The sequence below is a fragment of the Saccostrea cucullata genome, unplaced genomic scaffold, assembly GCF_032062105.1.
Source record: "Saccostrea cucullata isolate Sc308-1 unplaced genomic scaffold, CSIRO_AGI_Scuc_v1 ctg366, whole genome shotgun sequence".
Classification (NCBI taxonomy): Eukaryota; Metazoa; Mollusca; class Bivalvia; order Ostreida; family Ostreidae; genus Saccostrea; species Saccostrea cuccullata.
The window spans coordinates 66,204-88,251 of record NW_026931480.1 but is presented as its reverse complement, the minus strand read 5'-3'; the positions used below and the strand labels follow the sequence as shown (position 1 = coordinate 88,251).

General features: G+C 32.0%; 1 pseudogene; it reads right to left on the bottom strand.

Moving 5' to 3' along the window:
* Positions 1-93: 93 nt before the first annotated feature.
* LOC134232729 (importin-4-like) lies at positions 94-22,048 on the bottom strand (annotated as a pseudogene).

Below are 22,048 nucleotides of genomic sequence, written 5' to 3'. Positions count from 1 at the left end.
ATGGAGCTCTTCTTCTAAAGAAGATAGAAATAGTCTAAAAATGGCCACGACCACCCAGCCTCTTTAAATCAACACAAAAGTAAACCTAAGATATTTCTGGTACATTACTTGTTTTATTTACCAAGGTACATGCAATTTTTAATTTACAATGCAAGAATACTTTTAAAAAATTGTGTGAGGGGAAAATTCTCCCTACAGACTTTGAATTCTTAACAAGTAACATCAATCAACAAACAAGAACAATCCTAAGCTTCAAAAGCAGGTCATATCCATTTTTTTCAAAGACTATACATAAATTCATACATGCAAAACCAATGAATTGAAGAATTAAATGTTTGTATGCTCATTTAGACATCTGTCTCATGATGTGTGTTAGCTTGGCTTAAAAAATAAAATATCAACCATTAATGAATCAGTTCAATTAATTAGACAATTTTTGGTTTCCATAGCACTTCATTTTCTATGAATTATAGTTTATATTTTTGAACAATGATTCAGGTAAATACAAGTACATTGTATTTAGATATCATAGATTAATCGTTTACATTATTATATTGTAAAATACTTGTCAGGTATTAGAAAGATACTACAATGTATCACATTAATTACAACATTTGAAATGCTGGTTACAGTTATACAGAAAGTATTGCACTAGATGAGTTTAAGAAAATGATGAATCAAGCTGAGAGCAATACCATTTGTCAATTAGGAGTATCTGGGAAGAAAAATCCAAAGCTAACCATAGTCAACACAATTTATGACTGAAGTCTTTTGTACATATATAGCATAACGATATAAACATATAATGACATACAAGTTTCAAAATACTAGTAAATGATCTAAATAAGAGTCATTCTGCACTCTGACACTGAACAATTTATACAATTAAAAAAAAACCAGTTATTTAAAAAGAAGAAAATATCTAATTTGGGACCCAGCCATTCACCCCCCCCCAGAAAAAAACTAGATATTTCTTTCAGCTTACTCCATCATTCTCTATTTTACATACAAACATATGACTTTACATTGTAGAATGGGGTTCCATTAATGTAGAGTAGTGTTAAAATAAATAATTTTTTTAATTCTCCTCAATGCACAATAAATGTGGCTACTCTTTAACTAAACAAAAACCCAGAATAAGCATATAAGGCATGCACATGAAAAAAAAGCTTTGAAACTATTTTAACAAAGCACTTTTTTATGTTCAAATGATATAACAACCACAGGCAAGAACAACCTCAAAAAAATCAGTGAAATCATTGACAGGTATTTAGATAAAAGCAAATGACAGAACCACAAATAATACTTCAAATTAATTCAGATTCTCTTTCAATTTTTTTCAATAAAGGATTCTCTCTTCAGATTTTATAAATTTATTATCATTTAATTAGTCCTATTCTATTGGTTGATAGACATAGATCAGGATGACCCATTAGTGAACTCTAAACAGCTCTGTATCCTCCCTGTTTGTTCTGGGGTGAGGGATCCCTGAACCGTTTGGAACTCTGCTGGAAACTTGGCATGAAGGTCCTTTACAAAATGAATCAGAAGGGCTTGAGTCTCTACAAAAATCAGATTGTCATTTATAATAACTGTGGCAGAAATATAACAGGACAACTAAGATACAATGTACATGTGTACCATTATGATTTGCACATACATGTATCTATCATATCAATTTTTACTAATTTGAAAAAAAGATGTTATAATAAACTAAGTGAAATAGCGCAACCTCTATATTTAATACTTTTAGTTTAATGAAATGATCAATATTTTTTTTTTTACAATTAAAGGAAGTCTTAATTTAAGTCAGTATACCAGAGAGACTAAAACAAAAACTAACCTTGTTTGACTTGATCTGTGCCAACAACATGAGCTACTACTGTCAATATTTTTGGAATATGTTTCAATATCTGAAAATAAGAATTCATGTCACTTTAAAAGGCAGTCCACCGAAAAACCAGGCAGTATTGTATTGATAGGCGGCACATCGAATGTGATGAATATTTGATATTTTATTGAAAACAATATCAAAGTAATCAAAAAGGAATAATGTAATCAAAGATTTGTTTGAAAATTACTTATTTAGTAAAATATCCGTTTCTTTCGTGTTATTGAGTTCCCCTATATAAACCATTGAATTTAGGTCAAAAACAAAGAACTGTAACTTCCAATACATTTTTAACAGGACTATAATTCACGCTGAACTAAATCTAGAAATGTTTCATCTTTCTGTTTCAAAAATAAAATCGGTGGGAAAAACACTTTTGAATTAGTTTTCTGGCAAAATATATAGACGTTTTTATGAAATTTTGCGATGTAAGAGTTATCTCCCGTGGCATCAGTAAATCTGTTACACACCTTACTATCGGAATCCTGGTAAAAAAAAATAGAATCGATACACTAAAGAAAATTAAGAAACAAAAAATAACTACTTTATTTTCAAAATAAAACTCATTTACTCCTTCAAACGTAATATTTGGATAAAAATGGGCTGTATTATTCAGGTTGAATCCACGTTTCCATTGATGTATCAGTGACGTCATATACCTGACTAATACTGCGTCACAATCAAATAGTTACACGACTTCCAGAAAAGTTTGTAAATTCTATGCATAAAAGTGCAAAGAAAAATAATTAAAGATAAGTAATTTCTCCCTTTCTGTTCAATTACTCTACACATTGCATTATCTAAAATGTTAAATAATGTTTTCTATATCCTATACATGTCTTTAATACTAGGATATGCGCAAAAATAATTAATTTTTAGTGTTTATATTGAACATTTCTTATGTAATTGGGACGTGAAAGTTTTTTCTTCTGATTATCAAGGAATCGTGAATATTTTAGATTTACGCAAAATTTAATTTAACGAAGTTGAGATGTTTACTTCATGATATTTGTAAAATCTTTAATACATTTATCTATGCAGTCAAATAAAATAAACAAGCAGTGGTACGATTAAAAATATTTTTTTTAAAAACTGAAAAAAAGGTTACAATCATATTTATTACAGAAGATTACTGCTGAACTCCTCAACACTAAAACGGAAGATGGTTCAGTGAAACGTTTCTTTTTTTTTTTTTTTAATAAATTGGAGATCGAAATAATTACATACTCATGTTTAATATGGAATTAAAATATGTGGCTATGTTGGCCAATTCTAAAATGTTTTTATATTCTTGAAACCAGTTTTTGAAAAAACGATGCCATGATGCCGCGTTGTCCCCCCCCCTTTTTTGCTTGTGATTTATGGGCTCTTAAATAATGATGTATATGAAAGAACTATTTTTTTTTTTACATAAAATAATTTTTTTTTAAAAAAAAGGGATATATAGGAGAAAAGGATTAACGGATGAAAGGTTGAAAAAACTTGGATAAACCCGAGACTATACACATAAAAATATTTTCTATATTTACACTGTATAGGTACATGCGCCACTAATAGAAATTAACTCCTTATTAATTCCCGAGAAAATGTTAATAAAAGAAAAAAAATTTACTTGGAAATAAGATATTTAATGAAGCTAAGCTGTCTTCTCTCAGTTGCTGCATGATGCATGTACAAACACGTTTTTAAATACCGAGTATCAAGAAATCAAAGATGTTTTACATGTACACTGTAATCATGTACGTAAAAGACATGAGGAATTTAAATGTATACATTTGAATATATGGACAAAATCATTTAAAACATTTTACTGACTGAAAAGAAACAAAAGATGGGCATATTATTTCTCTGGTAAATTAAAATGTAGAATCAAGTTTAGGAAATATTCCTAAAAACCACACCCGATTGAAATAAAACCGATACCGATCGAAAATAATTCAAAATTTATAAAGTTATCAAACTAAAGGCAACTGCCACATATAAGACATGTATAAAAATAAATAAGTAAATTTTGAACTATATAACAACAAAAGAGCCAAATTTAACAATACAATTATAGTGTTTCCTTCTTTATATAATTCCGATCGGAATCGGTTTAATTTGACTCCCTTTATTTCCCTCAATATACCTGTTCCCACCAATTTTATGAAATGACTCAAAAGTTTGTACTTTGTATTCATAATAACATGAGGAAAAAATTCTGTCATAGTAATGTAGTGGATTTTACAACGTATCAAAAATCGGATATTGAATTCAAAAAGTCACTTGCTAAACTCAATTTTGGACCACATTATTTTTTCCTAAAGAAATATAATTTGGAGTCTTATTCATTATAGAATAAAAGATAAGAGTCTTTGCTATAAATAATACTGATTGACACATCTAGCTTTTGAGTATCTGTTACATATAAAACAAAATAAACTAGAACTGTCCAATAGGGACAAATACCCCCGCTGGGTTTTTCAGAGAAGGTGCCAATTCAAAAATACTTTATGGATCTAGAGGTGTTCACAATTTACTTACAAAAATTTGCAGTGAAATATAATTGCTCATCATGTTTCTTAATGAATGAAACAAAGGTGCAACCAAATGAAACATCAATACTAATACATTGTAATTCCATTGTAACATTTTTTTTTTTCATTTTATTTTTTTTTATTTCTGCATTAAAAAAAATATATTGCAGTTATGTGTTATGTCACTCTGCAAACTGATTGTTGAAAAAAAAACATTATACAAAATCAAATTAATCTTGATATATCAATTTGAAATGCATTTTGAAAATAAAGAGCTGGTCATCCAGTAATGAAGTGCTTTGACAGACAATAAATTACAATTAAGAGAATAAGAGAAGAGAGATCTTTAATTCTTGTGCCTTATTCCCTAGAGATTAGATAACACACATGCTTGATAAGAGATATGCCTTAACAACTTCCAACACCAAACTCATTAATTTATCTTTAATTGGATGCATGTCCAGTCATTATTCCCAAGAGACAAATGAAATAACATTATCTTCTGTGCAATGTAAAAACTGTTTTTAACACTTGATGCTGTTTCTTTTTTTCAAATTTTTTATGAGTAGTTTTAAGCTGTAGTATTTTTGTACAGATATTCTAGATTCTATATCTCAAACCTTATACGAGCCCAAAATGAACAAGTCAATTAAAATAAAAAATAAAACCTGTAAAATGCAAAAAAAATAACAAAAAGAGTTGAAAACTCCAGGTGCACACCTTCATATGGTGAATAATAAGTGTACAAATTTTCAGATTAATCCTTGCAATAGTTTCTGAGAAACGGTCTGGACAAAACCACAAAATAAAAATGAAAAAAAAACACCTGTTAAATTCAAAATAATAATCGAATCAAGATGAAAATATCAGGTGCACAACTTCATATGGTGAATAATAAGTGTACAAATTTTCAAACAAATCCTTCCAATAGTTTCTGAGTAATGGTCCGGACAAAATCTCGTCTACAGACAGACAGACAGACGGACAGACGGACATATAATTCCAATATGACACCCTAAACTTCGTTTGCGGGGGGTATAAAAAGTAGTATTTTTTATACGCTAATGTTGACCTTTTTGCACTTAAAATTAGGCATTTACCAAAAGTAGGACTAGAGGACCACTAAAAATTTTTTTGATGTTGTCATGTGTAAACACTTGCTTTAAGAAGTCTACATGCAAAAAATAATTAAAATCCATGACATGTCATGTGCCACCTATCGCCTGGTTTTTCGGTGGACTGCCTCTTAAAAACATAATTTGCAATAAAACAATCTATTGTCCTTAGGTTAATGCTGTAGAAATCAAATTTTACTGACATGCAATTCTAATAAAGTGCCCCGCCACAGCATGATACGCCCGTCAAATATTGTTCAATAATGATCATAAATTGGTAATTAGAGTGCAAGAAAATCAGGTAACTTTGATTACCAAGTTCAAGATTACAAGATTGACACTGATTTCAATGATCTAATTTCCATTAATTCCTTTTCATATTTATTGTACATACATCTCTAAGAGTGTAGGCAATAATTATAAGAAATAATACATCACATAATTCTAAACTGGCTGAGTTAGAGCTTAACAAATATCCATCTGCTGCTTTTTTTTTATTGCATATTTTATGATTGATTAAAAATGCTACAGTCTAAAATAAAGTGCCGCGCCACAGCATGATACGCCCGTCAAAAATTACAATTTTCTTCAACAGTTTAGCTTGCAATCACGTCAACCCTGATTCTAAATTTCCATGATTTTTCCATTCCTAAAAAATATTTATCCATCCCCTGTGATGTAAGCATTAGTTATAACAAATATTACATCATTGATGGATTTCTATGCTGGTTGTGTTTGTCAAATGCCCATCATATTAAACAATATCAAATTAGTCTTAACAAATTAATCTATATCAAATTAATTTTGAAAAGAAAAGGCTGGCCATCAAATGACATATGCTGTAAACTAACCAACAGTTCTTCTGTTCTAATTCCCAAAGGTCATCATACAGCTTGATCAGAGTGATTAAGACAGCTAGCCTGAAATAAATTAATCTTTAACTGGATGCTTGTCTACTCATTAATACCAATAGATGAATGGGTCTGCACTATCTACCATAACTTTTTTAAAAACATATGAAATACTCAAAGATTTTTTTTGGTTGACATTTAATGTCCGACAGGTTTTAATATAAAATTCATATGGACATGCTGATTCCACCCCAATCCCATAAAATTAGTTTTTATAAATTAACAATTTTATATAATATAAGATTATTCTACTATGCAATATTAAATTAGTTTTGATTACTTTTCATTAAATTTATTTTAAAACTTAGGCTAGCCAGCAAGAGCTATTTTTAATCCAACAGGCTCACACATTTGCCCAATACTCAAGGGATATACATAACACCATGCTCTAGCTATTAGCGAACTCCTCACACTCAAAACTCATTAATTTCTCTCTAATTTGACATGCAATTTTCTGTTATCAAAATTCTTCTTGAGTCTTGACCAGTGCTTGATAATTACACTCATGGGAGAGGTAGGATTTCTTTAACATACATAATATTTGTTATAGATTGCTGTCAACATATGCTTAAAAAAAAATAAGTATTTTCTTGATTTAACACTTTTTTAATAAGGACAGTGCAATACTCTTACTTTATTTGGGATGTGTAAATGAATAGTAAAAAGACACATTTTTTTTTAAAATTTCATTTAAATCAAAGGTCACAGTGACCTTGAAATAGGTTGCGACACACCTTCTACCTAAGATGCATAAACTGGCCAAGTTTGATTATCGTAAGTCTTATAGTTTTCTAGTTATGGGCCGGAAAGGATTTTTCCATATTTGGCTATATCTTCTTAATTAAAGGTCAGAGCGACCTACTTTTTGTGCGCGACACACCTTCTACCCAAGATGCATCAGATGACAAAGTTTGATAATCCTAGGCCTAATAGTTTTAAAGTTATGAGCCGGAAACGAAAAGCTAACAGACAGACAGACGGACAGACGGACGGACACGAAGCCTATAACATAATACGTCCCGTCTTAAGACGGGCGTATAAAAACATCAAACAGAAATTATTCTTTAGACTATAAAATTTCATAAGACATGGCACTTTGCAATTTGTTGCAAATACATGTATATAAAAATTGAAATGTTTTTTTTTTCAATGTAAATATGTATAATTAGTTTTTATTATATCATACAATATTAATTTAGTTTTAATCATATACTGTATTTTAAAACATCAATTGTTTTAATTACATTACATCAAATAACTAATTGAAAGATCTTTATCTGAACTAGCCATCAAGAACTCTTAATTAACACAAGCAGCTATGAGGCCATTTCTTTTTGCCCAACTCCCAAGAGACAACAGCTGCATGGTCAGAGATGGTCTTCCAGTTAGCTCTTGACAATAAACTCATTAATTTCTCTCTAATTTGACATGCACATTTCTGCTATCAAAATTCTTCTTGACCAGTGCTTGTTAATTATGCCCATGGGACAAACTGCATTCCTCTTATAACATTAACATTTCTTACAGATTGCTGTAAAGTATATGATGAAAAAATAAGTTTTTTACTTGATTTCACATTTTTTAACAAGGATACAGCTATAATTTTACATTTTTTAGGATTATGAAATTGAAAATTTAAAAGAATTAGTTTTTTAAAAATTTCACTTGAATTAAAAGTAAAAGTGACCTTGAAATAGGCCGCGACACACCTTCTACCTAAGATGTATATTTTTGCCAAGTTTGATAGCTCTAGGTCTAATAGTTTTCTAGTTATGAGCCGGACAGGATTTTTCCTTATTTGGCCATAGCATCTTTATTAAAGGTCAGAATGACCTACTTTTTGTGCGCGACACACCGTCTACACAAGAAGTACCAGTTGACAAAGTTTGATAGTCCTAGGCCTATTAGTATTGAAGTTATGAGCCGGACACGAAATGGACAGACGGACGGACATGAAGCCTATAACATAATACGTCCCGTCTTAAGACGGGCGTATAAAAATGCATGTGTACATGGATATTACTAAAGCTCTTTGTTGGCAGTATACATATTTAAGTTTTTTTTTTTAAATTGTACTTCATATTTCTATAATATCTAACAGTAATACATGTACTGTACCTCCTGTTCACCATTGCCATACAGTTGAAATAAGCATTCAAACACAGTCTTGTTTTCCTCAAAATCTTCCTTCAATGGCAAGCACTGAAGTACGACTGGGAGTACCTAAAGTGAAACCAGCTAGTTACACATTTTTAGAAGTTGTTCACAAAACTTTCATCAGTTCTCCAGACACTACTAACGAGGAAAACTTCTGAAGGAAGCACTAAATTTGTAGATCAACCACTTGCGTATGAAAGTAGACAGCATATTCAATGAATTGTCAATGGGTAAATTAAGTTTCAAAAATTACATTTTTATTCCCAAGAAGGAATTTCTCTTACTTGTTCGAGTGGTAAGGATTTCTGACTGGTCATGATCATTCTACAGGTGGCAGCACACACATTGTCATGGATACGAACATTTGAGGTTTTGTTCAGGATCTCCAGCAGAGTCTTCAGAATTTCTGCATAATGGCTAAAACAGATTTTGTCATCAGTATCTCTGAACTTCTAGTGTTAATCCCAATCCCAATACTGGCTAAGGTATAGTTTAAGACACCTAACTCTACTTATCATTATATGCTTACCTCTAATTGTCATTACCCAGTTAAGTGGTCTCCACAGCTAGAACACAAACATCCCATTCCAAACACTGCATTGCTACAGACTTCCTCATCAGGGTCCTTAACAAACTTGACAAACAATGGATACAACTTCTGTAGGAATGGTACAACAGCACTGCCCGAGGCTTGGATTATTTCAGCAATGGTTCCTATTGAAAATGACCTTTCTGCTACTGAACTTGTTTCTTTCTGCAATGTGGAAAGACAATGTTGCCAAAAGCCATGCAAAAAAGCCTCTTGTAATTGATGCTTACAAATCAAATATACAATTTCATTGCAAAGGTTGAATGACTTTTTCAAACATTATCCTGAAACTAAGTATTACACTGAAGTTTTACACTGAGACAGAATGACAAATAAATGGATTGAAAAGACACCAAAAATTGTCATTTTTTATTAAAATCCAGCAATAAACTCTAACTGTTACCAGTCGTTTTTGAAGATCTGTTAGGAAACTGCTGAAGAAAGGCATAAAGACTGGTCCACCTAACAGTTTAGCCATTGCAGGTAAAACATCTCCAGCTGACTCAATTAACATTCCATCAAATTCTGCTTCCTCATCATCTTCTTCTGTGTCCTGATCCTGACAGGCCAACTGAATCAACGACAATTAAATTAATCAACTACAAAAACAGAATTATTGACAACTGATAGAGGTAATCATCACCATCTCACAGACTAATACTGTAAATTTGAAATTGATGAAATAAAAATGACTCTAACTTGCACAATAATTTTTCTACCCCTATCTTCTTTTTTTAAAAAAAAGTACCTTGTGAGTGAAAACTTCCTTCATGCGGGTGAGTATCGCATCAGAGACTCCCTGAACCTGTATGACAGGCTGTCCGATCTTGTCCAACATTTCGTACAGCGTGTCGATGGCTGACATGACAACAAGACTGTCTATGTCCTCTCCCATCACCGCCAGCAGCTTCAGGACCACGGCTGACAACATATTAGTCAGGGCGGTCTGTGTCTCGGGGGACTGCAGTTCCTGGTTAGCCATGTGGACACATATACACATCTGTCCCACAGCAGCAATGGCCGCTTTCTTCACCCCGGGAGCTTAATTAGTCAATCATCTCAACACTTCCTTGAATGATTGCTCCAAGAATGGAAAGAATGCTGCCCTGTATCACAGAAAAAAGGCATTGAAATATTGATGAATCAATCTTTAAATTGAGAATATGGACTGAAGTCAAAGACTAGTTTTATTAGGCTAATCAATTAGCTTGTTAAATATCCAAATAATGAGTCTAATAAATAGTGTGGATCAGTTTTTGTAAATCACGTTATATTCAAATAAAACTTGCAATAGTTGCCTCCAGTACTAGACATTTATACAGTGTATGTCACTCATTGATTTGCATGTTGATTAACCAAAAGTACACATAATGCTTGCTAATATTCAGAGAGAATAAACATTTTATGAGAAATTGTTGCATTAGACATAACAAAGTTCCAAATTTTATCACAGCTGGAACAGAAAATTCAAGTTGCTAAATCCTAATGGGCTTTAAACTATTTTTTGCTCAGTGTTGATGTGTACATTCATTGAATGTGCAGACATTAATACAAGAACTTCTTGTATGAACTACCCTGTGTTTCCAGCCAGTTCTCCCAAAGAGCAACAAGCATCTTCTTTTTCATCCAAAAATTCATTCTTTACACTGATTCTGAAAATTAATTAAATACAAGCATTCAATGTTCAGTACCAAGACATTCTTTAACAAAAGTACGTTTTTAAAAGGATGCTAAAAATCATTACTTCCAATACACAAACTAATCCCTATAGAAGTGTAAGCCGTCCTTACCCCTGTATTTTCTGAAACTTCCTCATCCTCACTTCAATCCTCCTCAGCAATGTCTTCCTCATCACACAGGTCCTCCTGGATTGAAGATAGACACCTGATCCTCATTTTTTATTGTAGTGGGTCTAAAGAAAAGATACACAGAGCAATGAAGTAAGAAGCTTCGTTATCAAGACTGCATTAAAACAATGATGGACACTTTTAATTGATAAGCTCCTGCAAGTTCTGCTATAGGTAAATCCCCTGACCTTGTACTCCCTCAACTTTAGAGAGGCCATCAAATTCGTGACTAAGACCTCCAGGTATGAAATATCCTTCTTGTCATGATGACAGACAAGGCAGCAAAGAGTCCATACCTGTTTGTATTTACATGTTAATAATTACAAGAAGTGTTTTATTTGAAAAATTTGGATATAGTTAATTTTTAAGTTGAACAAAACTGGAAGTCACATTTTTAAAAATATCAGGTTTAACACACATCTGAAACAAAAACTAGGAGTCATCTACAGTGTTGAGTAAGTTGATTCCAAATCAGCACATTCTTTTGCAATAGGGGCAAAGGTATGATCCTATGCTTTTGCTATCACACTTAGGGTATTTAATTTTAAAAGACACTAAATATGAATTCATTACACATATATATGGTCAGTAACAAGGCTTTTCATGAAATTAATGCACTTTATTTTTTATTTTTGCTTATTAAACTGTGTATATATATATTTCATAGATATTATCTAGTAGTGATATTTACAAAATGAGAAAGTAAAAATGAAGTTAAATTTTCATTTGCAGCAATATACATGTAAATAGCTTTTAGAAAAGTTTTGTATTTGCAAATTTAATTCACTTGATTAGACTTATGTGAACACATACACTGTACTAGTATGATTATACTGTAACTTACCCATGTTTAATCTGTAGCTGGCTAATGACTCCTAAATCTGAGGTATCTCCCAGTCACTGATTGAGGTACCAGATATGGTTTAAATTGTTAGATGTCAGCAAAGTATGGTTTTAGTAATTCCTTGGCAGAATTTCCTGCAATTGAATGAATAAATTCAAATAATTTTAAGTCAAGAGAAGCTTTCTTCACATAGGTAATCAGAGATTAATACAGCTCACACTCAACGAATGTTGTCTTTAAGAAGGCAAAGTCACACAATTAACCAACAAAAAGTGTACATTCCAAAAATGAAAATATTTAAAATTTTGATCTGATATTTGAAATAGAAGTACATAAACAATTTAAACTAGTTCTTCTTCATGAAAATGTAATCAAAATCCAAATAATGAAGCAAATTTGATAATTTTCATCTTTGATGAAAACTTTAATTTCAAATCAAACGCAATATGTAGGTCAGATTCAGCATCCGAAGCAAGCCTGTATGTGCATCCTTGATGTATCATGTTGAAGTTTGGTCAACATACTGCTTATAGTGCTTGGAAATGAGAACTGAGAAAAACTTTAACATATTCACTCAGAAAATGTAGGTCAGATTCAGCATCCGAAGCAAGCCCAAATTTTGCATCCTAGATGTAATCAATGCAAGTTTGGTCAACATAGGGCTTATAGTTACTTTTTGAGACCTGCACCAAACACTTTAACCTGTTACAACCGGAAAATGTATTCAATTCAGCATCCGAAGCAAGCCCGGTAGTATCCATCCTTAGATGTATCATCCATGCACGTTTGGTCAACATAGGGCTTATAGTTTCTTGGAAATGAGACCTGCACCAAAAATTTAATTCTGTTACACTCAACCTGAAAATGTAGGTCAATACAAGCATCCAATGTTCAGTACCAGTACATTCTTTGATGTATCATCCAAAGTTTGGTAACATAGGGCTTATTAAAGAATTGAAATGAGACCTGTACAAAAACTAACCTTTCACTCAAGGAAAATGTAGTTGTAGATTTTCGAAAAGCCCGGTTGTATACATCCTTAATGTATCATCCATGCAAGTTTGGTCAACACAGGTCCTCCTAGTTACTTGGAAATGCCACCTGCACCTCATAAATTTTAACCTGTTCTGAAACCTGAAAATGTAGGTCAGATTCAATGAAAAGCAAGCTTCGGTAGTGTGCATCCTTTGATGTATCATTAAAAGTTTGGTCAACATAGGGCTATAGTTACTTGGAAGTGAGACTGCAGGTTAATTTAACCTGTTCACTCAACCGGAAAATGTAGGCAGATCAGCAACGTGACAAGCCTCCGGTAGTAAATGCATCCTTATGATGTATCATCACAAGTTTGGTCAAAGAGTCTCATAGTTTTGTAAAAAACCTTAATAAAAACAAGAACCTGTTTATTTGAAAAATGTATGGTACAGTTAATTTTTAAGTTGAACTTGGAAGTCACATTTTTAAAAATAAGCCCGGTAGTTCACACATCCTTAGATCTGTATCATCCATGCAAGTTTGGTCAACATGTTATATATATTTGCAATAGACCTGCACCAAAAACTTTAATTTTTGTATCAAACTTAAAAATGTAGCAGTTTAAAAACAGGTTGTATGCATTCATGTATCAGCAAGTATATATGGTCAACGTAGGAATAGTTTTGGAAATGAAACCTGCACTTTAAAAACTTTATTTTTGCTCAAACTTGAAAATGTATATATATTTCAACAGATATATATGAATTCATTACACATATATATGTAGTAGTGATAATTATACATGCAAGATAGCAGTAAATAAAAAGTTAAATTTTCATTTGCAGCAATATACATGTAAATAGCTTTTAGATTCAGAATTTTTATTTGCAAATTTAATTCACTTGATTAGACTTACGTGAACACATACACTGTACTAGTATGATTATACATGTAACTTACCCAGTGTTTGAATCTGTAGCTTTCTAATGTCCTCCTCTGAGGTATCCCCAGTCTCTGAGTGAGGTACCAGATATGGTTTAAATTGCTCTATGATGTCAGCAAAGTATGGTTTTAGTAATTCCTTGGCAGAATTTGCTGCAATTGAATGAATAAATTCAAATAATTTTAAGTCAAGAGAATGCATAAAAAGGCATAGCTTGTTGAGAAAACTTTGTTGACTGAGTAACTTCAGGTTTTATAAATCTTGACTTACCAGTAGCTCCTATAGCGCTGATGGCTAGTTCCTTTGCTCGGGTATTTGTGGCAGTTTTCAGCGTTGACAATGTGTGCTCCATCAGAGTAGGCAAGTAGGGTAAGATATCCTTATCTACAAACAGGAAAATCACATAAGATTTCTTGACCTGGCTGGTACAAAATGCTTCACACAAAACATTAAGCATTAAAATTTGTATAACACTTTGTAATTTACTGCAAAAATACTGAAAATTACTAGTTTTTGTGTATTAGACTGTAGTGCAAGAATACACATTTAATGACTCTGGAAAAGCTTGCATCATTTTTTTTTACTTGGATTGATTTGAATTTTCATTCAGGCTTGATTGGTTGACAATAATAATGTCATGCTGTACATTTTCACTTACCCAGATTTTCACAGAAAGTTTCCAGAGCATAGTAACACTTTGTTAGTCCTTTGGGATTCTTGTCTACTTCTTGTGTTGCTTTGCCAAGATATTGGAACAACAAGGGGATCAACTCTGATGCATATGTCGTTATCTCTGGCTATAAAGATAAGCATGTATTAATGTAGTGATCCAAGTCTGAAATTTACAGTATAGCAGGTTATTTATTGGGGTGCTAATTTTGGCTTATTTTGGCATTTTGGTAGAACCTCGCTAAAATTTTAATCCCTTAAATAATTAGTAATCTTTGTAGTGTTCATCTACAAAAAGTTGAAACCCTGTGTCCACTAAAATAAATTATGTCAAAATAATTGGCATACCTTTGAGCATGCAAAACGCCAAATTTTACACCCGCCAAGAAAACCAGCTATACGGTATCTTCATTCATAATTGAGTTAATGCAGCATACAATGAGGAAGCATGTTATGTACCTGTAAGTGCTCACAGAATTGTCCTAGAGCAAACAGAGCCGAGTTTCGTACTCCTGGATCTTGGTCATTGAGCCCCTTAACAACACACTGTAGAAGTGCTTGCAGATGTCTGAAATTTCGAAATCAAAGATGCTGGACACTCAATATTTTGACATTTTAATACATCTTTCTTAATACCATATCAACAGTGGAAAATGAATGTATTCATGTTGAACTGGTAATGTTAATTAGTTTCAAATAAACAAAAGAAAGGAAGTTTTCAAAAAGGTCTGCCTTTTATATATTTGGTAAAGATACACTTCTTAAAATGTGCAAAGGGATGAAGGACAAATATTTCACCTTTGTTTTATGTAATCGGCACATCCCTCTACAACAACCGCTAAAGTAAGGAAACTGGCTCGTCTGTGGGAGGGGGACTCACTCACAATGTTGGGTTCTACCAGTTTGATCTACAAATCACAAACACTTCTCAGTTATCTCAGAATTCACAATAAAGATTTGAAAGGAATTTTTTTTTCTACGGAAGGGAATCTCCCCAGCCCTTTCCTATAGAACTTGAGTGATATTGTTTACTTACAACATTGGGAATGACCTTGTCTGGAGGTAAATGGATTGCCATTGTGTCTATCACCTACAGCAACATCAAATTGTACAAATATACAGAGCATAAATGTTTGTATTCATATTTTACAAAATTATTTTAGGTACTTTATTTTGTTAAAATTATAAGCCTGCTTGTGGAGCATTTTATGTGAAATGTTGAGAAATGATTGTTACGCCTATTTATAGAACATTTTACGTACATTGTCTAGAACTAATCGGATGCCTACCTGTGGAGCAAACATGGATGGCATCCTACACTCTGGATCATCCAGGTCATCTTCGTCCTCATCCTCCTCACTGCCAGCACACATAATGGGGAACAGAATGGACAAAACAGGGTCCACCATCTTATGCTTCAGAAACGCCTAAATAAACAGAGCATTTCAACTTTTAAAATAAAATTTATGATTTATTAAATGTTCAAATTTTAATAATAATCCTGGCAAAATGTATTGGTGAATGAAATGAACCCCTCTTCCCATTCTTTTCATTTTTTCATCGAGAGGAATGCCGTATAAGTGGAAATTTTAGCGATTTGTCCTGGAAAACTGGTAATCTATTTTTAGCGAGATGTTATTTTAGCAATTTTAAAAGAAGTTATAACAAATAAAATGCAATTAACTTTTAGCGATATTCAATTCTAGCGATCTCAGGACCCTTGCTAATAATGCCAAAATTAAATCCTCGCTGAAAATTCTATTTATACGGTATCCATGACAGTACAGAGCCACATGCACATTGAAAATAAAACAAGGTCCAATTTACATGTACATATTTTTATTTTTTATGCCTGTAACTTGAGATTTTTTAATCAAGTTTTAAAGATATTGACAAATGATTAAATTGTATTCTGAAGAAAAACAGAGATTAAAAAAAAAAGTACCTTACCATCAATGAAATGTGCAGGACAAAAATTTTAAATTCACTATAGTTTGGAAATAATCCATTAAACAATTTATGAAATCAGTTAAACTGTTGTTATTACCTTCTTTTTCTGCCTGACTAGAGATGCCACAAAGGACATGGCTTTAACTCTCATGTTGTCTCCCAGATCAGGACGACTAGCAACCTAGAAGAAAAAAATCATGTTTGTGTAAAGCAATGTAACTGAAACATAGCACAATTATATACTTATGGAATAAAAGTTAGCTATATCATGAGCAGTTAAAATGATGCCGAATGCATTGCAAGATTTAATTATTACAGCAAGATTTTCATTTAAAGAACTACTTTCTAGTGAATATCTACAAACCTGTAGACAGAATTCTAGTGTGGTTTTGATATGAGGAACAATGATGGAGACTTCACATTCCAACATCTCGTCAAACACTTCCAACAGTTCACATGCCTTATCCTGTAGGAAAATAAAATTAACTTCGTTTTTGTTGGATTCCAGTACTGTGCATGACTCCAATGAATGATCAAATTGTAATAAAAAAAAATATTTAGGACTTCAAAAAAAAGTGCATATGCATTGCTCTCAACCATTATCTGGACAATAAGAAATGCTTTCCTGTCTGAAAACGTAGGAATATACTATACATGTACGTATAGAATTCTACAACTTACTTCATCTACAGGGATAATTTCCTGGACAACTTGTAACATACGAGGAATCACATTCTGTATGTATTTCTGAAAGATATTCTCAACAATTTGATCACACTTACATGTATATCAAACACTTCAATAGGATATATATTACTGAAAACACTTTGAAAGCACATTTATGAAAAAATAAAGTGCCCTGCCACAGCATGATACGCCCGTCAAATATATTGTTCAATAATCATAAATTGGTTAAGGTGCAAGAAAATCAGATAACATTGATTAACAGATTGACACAGATTTCAATGATCTAATTTCCATTTCTTATCATGTTTAAAATATTGTACATACATCTCTAAGAGACTTACAGTGTAGGGATTAATTATAACAAATAATACATCATATAATTCTAAACTGGCTGTGTTAGAACTTAACAAATATCCTTCTGCAGCTTTAAATTGTTTATTGCATATTTTATGGAATAATGGAAATGCTACAGTCTAATAAAAAAATCAAAAATAAATTAGTCTTTAGACTATAAAATTCTAAGTGAGACATGACTGCAATTTGTTGCAAATATATAAAAATTGAAATGTATTTTTTTTTTCAATGAACACATGTATAATTAATTTTAATTATATTATACAATACTAATTTAGTTTTAATCATACACTAAAACATCAATTTGTTTTAATTACATTGCATCAATTGAAAGATCTTTATCTGGACTATAGCCATCAAGAACTCTTAATTAACACAAGCAACTATGAGGCCATTTCCTTTTGCCCAACTCCCAAGAGATAAATTAAGATAACAGCTGCATGATCAGATATGCTCTTAGACTACCAGTTAGCTCCTGACAATAAACTCATTAATTTCTCTCTAATTTGACACGTGAATTTCTGCTATCAAAATTCTTGACCAGTGCTTGATAATTATGCCCATGAGACAAACTGAATTCCTCTCAAAACATTAACATTTGTTACAGATTGCTGTTAAAGTATATGATGAAAAAGTAAGTTTTTACTTAATTTAACATTTTTTAATAAGGATTAGTTTTAATTATATTATACAATATCAATTTAGTTTTTATCATACACTGTATTTTAAAGCATCAATTTGTTTTAATTACATTACACCAATTGAAAGATCTTTTTCTGAACTAGCCATCAAGGACTCCTAATTAACACAAGCAACTATGAGGCCATTTCTTTTTGCCCAACTCCCAAGAGATTAAAGATAAAGATAACAGCTGCATTATCAGAGATCTGCTCTACCACTTAGCTCCTGACAATGAACTCATTAATTTCTCTCTAATTTGACATGTGAATTTCTGATATCAAAATTCTTCTTGACCAGTGCTTGATAATTATGCCCATGGGACAAACTGAATTCCTCTCAAAACATTAACATTTCTTACAGATTGCTGTAAAGTATATGATGAAAAAATAAGTTTTTACTTGATTTAACATTTTTAGATAAGGATACCACTATATTTTTACATTTTTTAGGATTATGAAATTTAAAATTTCAAAGACTTAGTTTTTTTAAAAAATTCACTTAAATTAAAGGTCACAGTGACCTTGAAATAGGCCGCGACACACCTTCTACCTAAGATGTATAATTTTGCCAAGTTTGAAAGCTCTAGGTCTTATAGTTTTCTAGTTATGAGCCGGACAGGATTTTTCCATATTTGGCCATAGCATCTTTATTAAAGGTCAGAGCGACCTACTTTTTGTGGGCGACACACCGTCTACCCAAGAAGTATCAACTGTCAAAGTTTGATAATCCTAGGTCTAACAGTATTCAAGTTATGAGCCGGACACGAATGGACAGCTAGACGGACGGACGGACGGACATGAAGCCTATAACATAATACGTCCCGTCTTAAGACGGGCGTATAAAAATGGTTCCTTACTTTTACGCTGTATTTCACTACGCAATTTAAAAAATATATGGTAAAACTGTGCAAACATTTTCAAAATACAAACTTCTAAATCTCATTGTTGAACTGTAAAAATAACTTCTGAATGATTCCAACATTTGAGGTGTTGGACATAAACTGGTCACAAAACTGAGGGCTTTTAATAATACTGGACATAATACGGAAAGGTTGTAAGCAAATATAAATTGATAAGAAAATCAGAAAGAAGAAAACAACCACAAAATACCAATGAGTTGCCTCTAACCTACAGAATATTTTCAATTGTTCAGCATATGATTATCTACATATTCCCTCACCATTTTTGTCTTTAGATTTTTATGTTACAACTTAAAAGAAACCATATTATTATTTTAAGTTTTTTTAAAAAAAGTACTAATAAGTTTGATTATGGACATCTTTTTTTCTGTTATATCTTTTGTGATGAGCAACTATATAGCAAGAAGGTGAGCTTACGACTTCATCATCTCCTATGAAGAATATCACTTCTGTCACAGTCCTGAAAAGAAGGAACAACAACCAGTATAAACAGCAGAATTAAGTCTTTACAGCATGTACTTTATAAAATTTATTATATGTTCTTTATTCAATGTTCTTAATATTTGTGATATTTGACGCAATGTACATGATTATAATGATACTCTAGGAGTACATTGAATACATCTACATTACCTTATGGCATAGTATGGGACGAGTTGATTTTCGGAGTCCTGAATGACCTCATTAACCAGCTGTAGTACAGAGGTCAGGTGGGGCTTTAGCTGTTCCCCTGCAGCGGCTGCCACCGAGTACAGGACAAACATACCAATCTAAGGGAGAGAAAATTCATTATACTTTACAATATATCATACATTCAAATGGAGGTACATGTGTAAACTTTTTCTCCATCTTACTTTTGCTGTTAAGTTTAAATTGAATGTTCAAAGAAATATCAAAGCTCCTAAATGAGACCAAACTCTTAGTTATAAATTTGCTACATGAATATGTAGACTGAAATTTTTAGACTGTGGTAATTATTGTAATAGTCTGTTATTCTTATGACATCTAAGCTTTTCTTTTTAAATATATATTCAGCATATTAATATTCATCAATCTCAATTTCAGTCAAAAAATTAGTTGTGGACTTTTAAAATTACTGTCAAGAAAATTTTCAATACTTGTAAAAGAACCAAAGAGAATATAATACAGTTCTATCTTTAATAATTTGCATACTAACCTCCCTTTCAGCACTGTTCTGACTTTTAGTATAGGCCAGTATAAACTGGAAGAGCTGAGGCCATTGATTCTTCGGTAGATCATGCTTTGCTACTATAGCAACTACCTGGGCAATGGAATTTCTTACAAATTTCCTGCAAAAAAACAAACTTTGAGCTATATATATATGTCAAAATACAGCATCACATGTGAACAATTTTCATATTCTCATTTCTATTCATTTGTTAAATCTATCTCATAATTGTGTGTCTAATTTAAAATTTCTTTGTCATCAGGAGATCAATGCACATCATGCACACAGGTTGAGGTACATGTTTCCCAAGAGGGCCACTTACTCTGGTTCTTGTAACAGCAACTGCAATATGTTTTCTCTGATGCTGAAACAACAATTCAAAAAAATTGTGAATAATTTGTTGTTACACCAGTGATAGATTTTGATATGTGGCAATATAATCTAATAAAGTACAACTACATGTATCAGATCTACACAACACACATCCGTCTTTAAACCATTCTTACTTCTGACAGACATTTTCTGGCAGTGCTCTCCACTGTCGTCCCTTCTGAACTTTCCTTCTCAACAAAACAGCTGCCAGTTGTCTTACCTTAAACCATAAAATATTATTTCATAGCTAATTTTATATCAATCTAAAATACATAACAGTTATACTATATATACCTAAGGATATCAATACTTTACCTGAAAATCTTATGTAATACACATAAAAAAAAATCTTACATCCAAAAGTAAAAATGAAAGATATTTCTATTTTTTCACAAAACTTTTCCATAATAATTTTTTAACAATTCTTTTTAATTCTATTTCATATTTCAGTAGAGTTCAGGGTATTACAGACCGTGGATATAGGCCTATATAGCTCAGTGGTAAGAGCACCTGGCTAATAACGCAGGGGTTCCAGTGGCTGCAGAAATGTAGCTCACCGAAAAAAATGTTGACAGACCAGAAAGCTATAGTGCCCCCATTGTAAAAACTGTATACATCATATTGCGCACAAAAAGGTTTGTCAATAAATTTTTTCGGAGAGCTACTGTCCTGCAACTAGGGTCCCAGGTTCAATTTCCTGTCCAGCCATGTTTTCTTCATGCATTTCTCCCTTTTTACTACATTTCTTAAATAAATTTTTCACACTTCTACCAGTTTTTATTATTGAATTTGTTTAAATAAATATAACATTATGTAATAATTAAAGATGTATAGACCTCTTAATGAAGTGACTGTGGTGTACTGGACCCAATATTAATTCAATCAAATGGGTAATTCTCAATGTATTTTTTCTAATTTTTTGTTAAATGTAATGTACAGTTCATATGAGCTGAAAATGTGCATTATGTAAGTTTTTATAACATACCTGAGCAGATTGTGAGGAACCAAGTATCTGACACAAACCCGGCACAATGTTGGGGTCTTTAAAAATCTCCTTCAACTGCAGGGTAGCCTGGTTTGTAAATGAAAATATTTTTTAGGTCTACTTCACATTGTGAGAAATGAAAACTTTTGAATAAGATAAAATATCAAAACAAATAAATGACATTCCTGAAATAACTGAATTTTCCCGCGTTTTCAGATGTGAGTAACCACCAGATGTTGTATTGAAAAAAGTTTCACTCAGCCACATTTGTTTTATCATACTACTATCAAAAGTATGTTTTTAAAGTATATGCGACATATTTCACCTGTTTGATCGTGTTATTATCCGGCAGTAAAAGCCTACTAAGTGTTTCTTCTAAATTCGATGCCATGCCTTCTCTCTGTCAACCATTCAAGCACCAAACGTGCCTTTTTTTGGCAAAAGAGTTTGTTTT